Source organism: Saccopteryx leptura, chromosome X (assembly GCF_036850995.1).
Source record: "Saccopteryx leptura isolate mSacLep1 chromosome X, mSacLep1_pri_phased_curated, whole genome shotgun sequence".
Lineage (NCBI taxonomy): Eukaryota > Metazoa > Chordata > Mammalia > Chiroptera > Emballonuridae > Saccopteryx > Saccopteryx leptura.
In genome coordinates this window covers 47,796,231-47,805,605 of record NC_089516.1, presented here as the reverse complement: position 1 = coordinate 47,805,605, position 9,375 = coordinate 47,796,231, and the positions used below count along the sequence as shown (strand labels likewise).

Sequence of the window (9,375 nt, the reverse complement as noted above, 5' to 3'; positions counted from 1 at the left end):
TTTATCAATCTAAGTGGTAACTTGAAACTTTAAATTTTTGCTAATTAAATTAAATAATTACTATTCATAGACTGTTAGGCCACTTTCAAATAAGATAAAAATCATAAAATATAAATTACTAAACATAGAGTTATCTAGTTCTGTTTATTATTTAAAAAAAGCTAAAGATATTTAGGTTCATTAGTAAACTTTTCTTGTACTGTGGTAGAGAGTTAGACAAACATGAGCAGAGCAAGGATGATGGGCCAGGTACAGAAGGTTACCAGAGTGGATAGCCCTGGGTGCCTAGAAATGGGAAAAACTGGGAAAATAAGGACTTTGCTCCCAGGGTGACCTTTTCTCTCCTAGCATGTGAGTCATGCAGTTTAGACCCCCTGGCCTTTACTATCACTGGTAATGCGATTTAGACCCTCCCCTGACTTTTCCTCCCTTGATTGTTACTAGTCATGTGAGTTACACCCTCCCACTTCGAAGGAGAATAAATAAGGGGGCCAGAGAATACTCCTTTAGCATTAAGCCCCCAGGACAATGAGGTTCTAAACTGCTTTAAATACATCTGTTCCTCAGTTGGGTTTCAGCTCCAGGCCCAGAAAAGCAGCAAATCCAGACAAGCAACGGCTCACTTCTTCTGTTTATGTGACTTTCTAAATAAATTTTCTCTTATACTTTGAGTTTTGCTTCTGAATTCTTTCTTAGCCAGAACTCAAATATGGAGGTACTGAACCAAGGTCTGGTATGACTCTACCAGTTTAACACCTGGTGCCATTTTCACCGCCAACAGTACCATGTTAAAAAAATGTGCTATGAGAAAATATAGTTTTAGAAATTATTACATGTGTTAATAAATGTATCAATGTAAAGAATATTAATTTCTTACTTTTTAATTGTCCATAAAAATTAAGAGTTAAGTTTCTAATTAAGATGGAAAAAACCTGTATATTCTTAGCAATGGAAGATAGTAATGTATGAAAATACATTTTTTGAAGAAGTTATAAATGAGGTTTGTCCTAAAATAATGTTGGTTTTTCTAAATGAGTAAAAGAGACAAACTAAGAGGGACTTAAAGAGTTGCAGAAGGTCTATGAAGAAAATTTTTTTTTTAATTGAATTTATTGAGGTGATACTGGTTAAAAATTATACACATTTCAGGTCCACAATTCTACAACATTTTCTGTATACTATATTGTATGTTTGCCCCTCAGAAAAACCTTGAGATTTTATATATGGTTAAATTGAATAAGGTTAAAATTTAATTAAGTTAGTAAATTTAAATATCAAAAGTAAGCTAATGCAGAATAAGAGTTTGCTTCTTTCTCACTTTGTTAAAAAAAAGACTCTTTCGTAGTATTTATTCTACTCCAGATAAGATATTATAGGTTTTCTACCTAGAAAACAGAGATTCTATGTTTAATTAAAATGTTTTTTATTGTCTTGATCAGGTCCTTGATTATTTCAGAAAACAATTTTCTGAAACTTAAAAAAGTTTTTCTAACTTGCATTTTTATTTGATACCTTTTTATTACCACATTAGATAAATAAATAATTTATTATTGTTTCATAATGATATATGATCGTTTTGGTCAGGTGTGTTTGACAAACTTCCCAGGGTATAAATTTTAACAGGAGACCTTTTCCTTAACTTAGAAATGGCTTTTGGTTGTTTCAGTGGGCCCCTGGAACACCTGAAAAGATTTTTTTTTCTCTCTTTCCAAGGGAGAGATTTTGAACTAATTAGACTTATTTGATATGTTTAAATTGCACGGGAAGCTTTGTCAACAAAGAAAATAGTTATGTTGTATAATTATATATATATTCTTATTAAATGAATATTATATGTTAAAGATTATATTAAAATCTCCAGGAGTCTACAAAGTCCCGATATAATAGTCATTTATAATTCATGTTATTTTATTTTATTTTTTTTCCAGAGACAGTGAGAGAAAGTCAGAGGAGGGACAGATAAGGACAGACAGGCAAGAACGAAGAGATGAGAAGCATCAATTCTTCGTTGCGGCTCCTTAGTCTCTTTAGTTATTCATTGATTGCTTTCTCATATGCACCTTGACCAGGGGGCTACAGCAGAGCAAGTAACCCCTTGCTCAAGTCAGCGACCTTGCGCTTCAAGTCAGTTACTTTGGGCTCAAGCTAGCCACCATGGGGTCATGTCTATGATCCCATGCTCAATCTAGCGACCCCGTGCTCAAGCTGGTGAGCCCGCACTCAAGCTGACCACCTCGGAGTTTTGAACCTGGGTCCTCTGTGTCCCAGTCTGATGCTCTATCCACAGTGCTACTGCCTGGTCAGGCTAATTCATGTTATCTTAAAATATTATGTTACAAAAACAAAGTCCTTTATCAATTGCATTGAACTATAATCATGACATTTTAAGTTTTGTCATTTACAGACAGTCATTGCTGTATTCTGATGCTTTTGCAGGTATGTTTCATCTTTTAAAATATTCATAAAAGAACGCTATTGTTTTAAAACAGTTTTCTCAGAATAAACTTTCAGATTGTACCTTTAAACAGAATGAAGATTTATAAAGCTCTAAAGAATAACTGGATTAAGGAACTGTTGGCAGTGGGTAAAGATAGACAAGAATTAATCATATGGAACTGATTTAACTGAAGATGATTATAACATTTCGATACCTCTTTTTGGAAATATTGCTAATTTTTAATCTTTTGGTTTTCAGATATAAAGAAACTTTTTTTTCTTTTAAACTACCTATAACTTAAAACAATATGGTAAATTATACCTTTGTAAGCAATATTGAAACATTTATATCTTCCCACCTGATCCCTCTAGAATTTTGTAGACTCTGAATGAGCACTATCATTTTCAGGAAAATATGGTTGCTTGCATAAATTTGATAAAAATATATTCTTTTTATAACAGGACAAAATTGAAAATTGGTTTCTAATGAAAACTTTGACTGAAATGTCATGTTTGAGAAAGACTCACATAGACTCTGGTTGTCACCAGAAAACTTTAAGGAATTAGAATTGACCTTGGAAGCCAATAAAAGCCCCTTGGAGAAACAGCCTGGTACCTTACATGGTTCACAACAGTCTTTCCAGGTATGAAACAATGGTTGCTTTCTTGGAAGATGGCAAAAAAAGAAGCTCAAGACATTTTGATGAACCTTGAGAACCTGAGGAATTCACCAAATCAATAGCTGTTATAGGCAAAAGCTGATGACAACCACGTGGAGGCTAATTAAAGTTCAATCTGGAAATTCCTTATGAAATTCCAGCAGAGTAGATTTAAAAGAGCTTATACGATGAATTACTATTCGTGTCCTACTTATATAAACAACAGGCCAAATTTGTTGACACTAGGTTTATACAGTAAATTAGACTTAATTTGGCTATCTTTGATAAAATGAGGGTGATTTTAGAGAGAAAAATTGTTTCAATAGAAAGTATAATACCCAATTATGGATATTAGATTCTAGTTTAGTTAATTGTCTTTAAAATCTTATTTTTCAGCTGTGGACTGGACTGGACCTTAAATTTTTCTAATAAAAGTATTTGGCTAAAGCCTTCTGAACTATTGTTTTATTAGTTTCCCATCTTTTGTCTTGGAATTATTGAAAACTAAAAATTTTTTATGAGCCCTGCCACTGTAGACCCCAGCTAGACCACATAAATATAATCTTCAGAGAAGTTATCACAACAGCTCATGCTTAGACAGTTTCAGTGACTGCTATTGTGAAAGTCACTTTGAGAGCTTGCTTGAGCTGGTATCAGGTCTTTTATCAAGGATGTTTAGACTTCAAGCCTGGGGAATCTGTCAGATTGTCATTGCTTGCCTTCATTTCAGCAAAAATGAAGCTCTGAGCCTTTCATTAGAGGTTTTCTAGACTGGCAGTCTTTCTTTCTTTTTTTCTTTTTTTTTTTAATTGGTTGATTGCAGAGAGACAGAGAGAGGAAGGGAGAGAGAGAGAGAGAGAGAGAGAGAGAGAGAGAGAGAGAGAGAGAAAGGACAGCTTTCATTTGTTGTTCCACTTAGTTGTGCATTTGTTGGTTGCTTCCTACATGTACCCAAGCTGGGGATCGAACCCACAACCTTGGTGTTTTGCTACAATACTTTTACCAACTGAGAACCAGCCAGGGCCTCAATTGGCAGTCTTAAAGACTCAGAGACCACTGTAGTTTGCTCTGATTATTACTTACAGTTCAGGTATTCTGGCCTACTGCTTCTTCTACCATTGCTGTGGTTCCTGATTTTCAACTGAACATCTCGAATGCCCCCTCTAAGGTTTAGAAACTAACAAAGAACAAATGAGGGTATGAGATTGTAAGAGCCATATAAGAGGAACATAATGGGCAGAAATCTGACTCCATCTTACATACTAATCTTTTCTCTTGATTGAACCTAGACCCTAAATATGTATATTCCTCAAGATTGAGGAATAATCAAAAGAAAAAGGGGTATTATAATCATGCAGAGAGTTGAGGCCCATCAGTGAGTTGAAGCCAGTTTAGCACCTCCCACTGCCCAGGCACAGGGACCTATGAAAAAGAGTAGACACTGCTCTCTGCTCTGTTCCTGAGGTATTGGTCACAGGTGATTGTTCGAGTCTGAAGATCAAGTTCTCCCTCCAGCAGATGGAAAACCCATATGCAAGAAGGACAATATCCCTGGACAGTGAGGATACAAGGACCTGGAAAAAGAGCTGGTCTATAGCTACAGCCCATGTGCAAACATGTGGGAAGGGGTGGAGTGGCAGACAGGCTGGCACTGTGAGAATCTAAGAAATCATTTGTTCCAAGACAGCAGAAACTTCCCAGAAAGACAATGCCAGTTGCTTCTCCACTGTCTTGGAATTTCCAAGCAGGAAGTCCCCTGGCCTCAGCTAGACTGAACTGCACTGGAACCACACCAGGCACAAGCCAAAGGACAGCTCAAAGTAGTCTGCTTGGCAAATGGAGCTTGACTGGAAGCTGACTGACCAGAGGGCCAGGGAACAGCTTTGGACTCTGAGCACACACTGCAGAGCCCTAGAGGCTCTGGTGGAGAGGGTGCTGCTGCAACTAGAACCCAGAGCCAAGGCCAGTTTGAGGCAGTTATAGTTGCTCAGGTCTGCTGATAGTGAACTACACCTCCTCAAGCCTAAAGTTTCAGAAGGTTAGCTCTGAGATGCCAGCAGATGACTAAGCCTTGAAGAAGTATGCACAAACCATACTTAGCCAAAAACCAACCAACCAATCAACCAAACAAACAAACAAAAAACCCTCCTTCCTGAAAGGCAGATGCTGGTCCCTAGGGTACCTTTCACATCATGCAGTTTTCTGCTGAAATGCTAGATTCATTACCAAAAAAAGGCGCTAATATTTATTTTTAGAGCAATAAAACATATTCAGTGCCTCTCAGAGGGCTTGGATGATGTAGCCACCCTGGCTTGCCCAACTCTAAGCAGTTGCCGTTATTGCAGGGCACTGAAAACTAGAAGTGTGGTCACATTGGCTATGCCCCTTAGAGATGTGCAGGGAGCTGGCCCAAGGGCTCTGATGCCCTCACCACTGATCAGTCCAGTGCTTCAGATTTTAAGAGCCCCTTTTCACCCACTAGCTTAGACATGATAGGTTCCAGGGGCCAGGTCAGCTGGCTACATGGCAATCTTCCCCAAATGGTTTCAGCAGTGGCCTGCCCCAGCCGCTTCTGCCCACTGCAGCCTGCTTCTAGACACATGGGAGGGAAGGCAGCCCATGAGGTCCTATCCCTATGCGTCTTGAACAGAGGCCACAAAAGTTGGGAAAGTGCCCAACAGGCAACAATAAAAACAGGATTCCAGGGCCTGTGAGTCAGCTGTGGCTGGTGATATTTTCCAGCTGATGGAGCCACATGGGCCACCAGAGAGAAGGCATGCTGAGGTACAACCCCTGTTCCTCACTTGGGAAAGCTCTAAATGTTAGCGTGTTGCCTGAATGAGATCTCCCCTGGGCTAATATCACTGCCAGTTCCAGGAGGGAGACAGTTAGGACCCAGAGTCCCAGAATAAGTTGGAGGGATGAAGGGAGAGAAAACATACATGTGACGGGGCCTTGTACATGGAGCAATATCACATATATGCCTGTGCAGGGGAATTGTCATCACTCTCTGGGAGATGCCACCCACCCAGATAAACCCAAGTGACCAGGGAAGCTGAATGGGACAGCCAGTCAGTGTGTAAAAAGGAGGCCCCAGTGACCAGCCCGACAAGCAGCCTTCCTGGAAGCAGGACTAAATGTGTACCGCCCTGATGGACATGACTAATGCACCCCAGGGACAGGCCCGGGGCTCTGAGAAGTTCCCTAACTGGATGGATTCCTGCCCCTGTCACAGAAGAAAATGGACTTAAGCTAGACTGTTGGGAAGGCATCTGAAGCCACCATTTTATTAACAGTACTGCCCAACGAATTAGGCAGGACGTGTTTCAGAGTCCTCAGCGTCAGAGGTGTCTAGTCGCTGCTGTTCTCCGACCCAGAGGCTGAGAAGTCCTTTATTTTGGAGGGGCCAGCAATCACATCCTCGTCTTCGGCATGAGGTCTTTCTCTGTTCCGCATAAAGGAGTTGACGGAGCACTGCACTTTCCACGCGGTCGGTAGTTGCAGGGTCTCCAAGCCGATGTTAATCTGGAAGGAGGTGTTTGTCTTGAACGAGGGCTTCCTACACCAGACGATATGCAACATTTGGCTTAACTGCTCCTCCGACTCATCCACTTGCTGCCACACCATCTCCACCTGCAACCTGTTCTCTGCCTCGTCCTCCAATGTGTCCTCCGCCTCGTCCTCCGTGTCCTCCGCCTCGTCCTCCGTGTCCTCCGCCTCGTCCTCCGATGTGTCCTCCGCCTCGTCCTCCGCGTCCTCCGCCTCGTCCTCGGACTCATCCTCGGTCTCGTCCTCCACCTCTGCCTCGTACTCCGTGTCGTCCACCTCGTCCTCCCACGTGTCCTCCGCCTCATCCTCCGCGTCCTTCACCTCATCCTCGGTCTCGTCCTCCACCTCCACCTCGTCCCCCGTCTCGTCCTCCCACGTGTCCTCCGCCTCATCATCCGCGTCCTCCGCCTCATCCTCGGTCTCGTCCTCCACCTTCGCCTCGTCCCCCGTCTCGTCCTCCCACGTGTCCTCCGTCTCATCCTCCGCGTCCTCGGACTCATCCTCCACCTCGGGCTTGTCTTCCACTTCTGACTGGTCTGCTGGAAGGAGCTTCCTCCTCCTGGGTGCTGACTCCTTGCTTGTATTTCTATTGCTGTTGTTTTCTTTGGTCTTTTGGGGATAAAGCTCCTTGCCCGTGTTAGTCTTTTTCTCTACTTCCTCTTTATTTTCGTCCTTTTTTTCTTGAATTTTCTTTTCGTCTTTCTCCTTCCATTGTCTTCTTTTGGCCTGTGAGGCAGCTGCAAGCTGCTCCTGTATTGGTTTAAATTGTTCCCGGCGCTCCAACACCTTCAGGGCTGGCTCCTTACCAGATTCATCACTTGACTGGTCACTGTCCAAGCAGCTGTCACTGAAGAAGACTGGCATCACAGGCTTCTTGGGATTTATCGACATCTTGTCAGGAGGCATCTTGACCATATCTTGAACCTTGTGAGCCATAGCCACCACCTTGTGGACCGGAGAGTAGTATTTTAGTAGTTAGAGGACGTAGAGAACATCTACGGGACTTGAGTAACAAATTCCTGAGTATCGGATACTCACCAGCCTCCAGCTTAGACTTGATTGTGTTTGTGTCCATGGGTTACTTGATGACGTCACAATCATCATGCAGGCCCGGCACTTCCACGTCAACAGACTTGTAAAGGACCAGGCATAGGCCACGTGCTTCCTGGTGACTATCTTCCTGAGGATACTGCTTCAGCACTTGAGCTGTGCCTAGACCTCACTGTTCTTGTCTGGTGTTGCATGCTGTTGCGAGTCAGACGTGTCCTTCTTTGAGGACTTCATAGGCCTGCTGCTCTCCTACTGGGAGCCCAGCTTGTTGGTATTGGGCTCTGGGGACAGCAAAGGCGACTTGCGAATCGGGTCAATGGTAGTGAGGGTGGTGGTGTCCACTTTCCTCTTTACACCTTTCCTTTTATTCACAGGCTGTGAAGTTGCTGCAATTATGGGCGAATGGCTCTGCGCAGGCTGGAAGGCTGGCGTGAGTGGGAGGGGGGTTAGGAGAACACTGGTGGGAAAGTCTGTAGTGGCTATGGGAGGAAACACTGTCAAGATGGGGGTCTGGACAATGAGGTCAGGGGTAAGGGCAGGTAAGGGATGAGGTGTGACCTGTACAGGTTGAGGGTTCTGTTAAGACATCTGCATCTGCGGTGGAGTCGATGTTTATGCTTGGTACTGTAGAGATTCCAGGCTTTGCTGTCCCTGGTTTTTTCTTCCGACATCCTGTAACTTTTCCTTCTGTGGGCAGTTCATTCATTTTTTGCAGAGTTTCTCCAGAGCTTATGCCCGTTAAGGCTATGTCACCGCCAGGCTTATCGATGTAACAATTTGTAAACAGACTGTTGAAGTCCTGGGTACATTCCTGAGCATTCCAGTAATAGTTGTTTTCCAAGCACTTCTTTATTGCTCCCATATCCATAGGCATTTACTGATCTTATAGTAAACTGGGAGGTTGAGTTTGACAGTGTCCAGAAGCTGCTGGAAAGGCCATGCAAACTGGTGTTTCCATAGCGTCTTGAGCACCACTTTGAGCAGCTACTGAACTTGGTTGGTCTGCCTCTTGGACTTATTGGGGTAGGAAGTCTTGGAAGTAGGGGAATGGGGGTGGAGTTGGTGTTGGCTGGATTGGCTTGTTGGGATTGGACCTGGACCTGGGCCTGGGCCTGCCATTGTAGACATTTCAGTAGTTTCTAGTCCATCCCCCATTACCAAAATATTTCTTAATCTCCTCCCAGGGCCCCTCTCTACAGATCCCTGGGATATGCTACTGATCCCATCATATTCTTCACCAGGTACTCCCAGCACCTGGCCACTGCCTGCAGCAGCTTCCTCTTCCTCACTTGACAGAATGACTGCTTTGAGCATTTTGATGTGACTTCCTCTTGATATCCTGTTGGGCGGATAAAATATATATATTATGCTCACTTTGTTAAAGATGGAGCTGCCCACATGGAAGCCCGTAGCCCAGGTGATTGCTTGGGATGGGCGTGATTTTATTCATGTGTGTTGGGGGCAGGCTGTGGGCAGGCAGGATCCTTGTAGCCTGGGGCTTGGTTTTAGGACTAAGCCTTTCCCACCCTTTTTGATGTGGGATGGTACAATCCCATCATGCCTCAGATAAGTGACTTTGTATTAGACATTTCCCTATTTTGTATATTGGATTAAAGGTTTTGATTTCTTCACTATAAAGTGGGGCAGACTGGGAGCTTGCTGGCTCAGTTCCTGAGATTAG

General features: G+C 43.0%; 1 pseudogene; it reads right to left on the bottom strand.

Annotated features, from left to right (window-relative positions):
- Positions 1-6,446: 6,446 nt before the first annotated feature.
- LOC136386337 (bromodomain-containing protein 4 pseudogene) lies at positions 6,447-9,008 on the bottom strand (annotated as a pseudogene).
- Between the last annotated feature and the right edge of the window lie 367 nt (positions 9,009-9,375).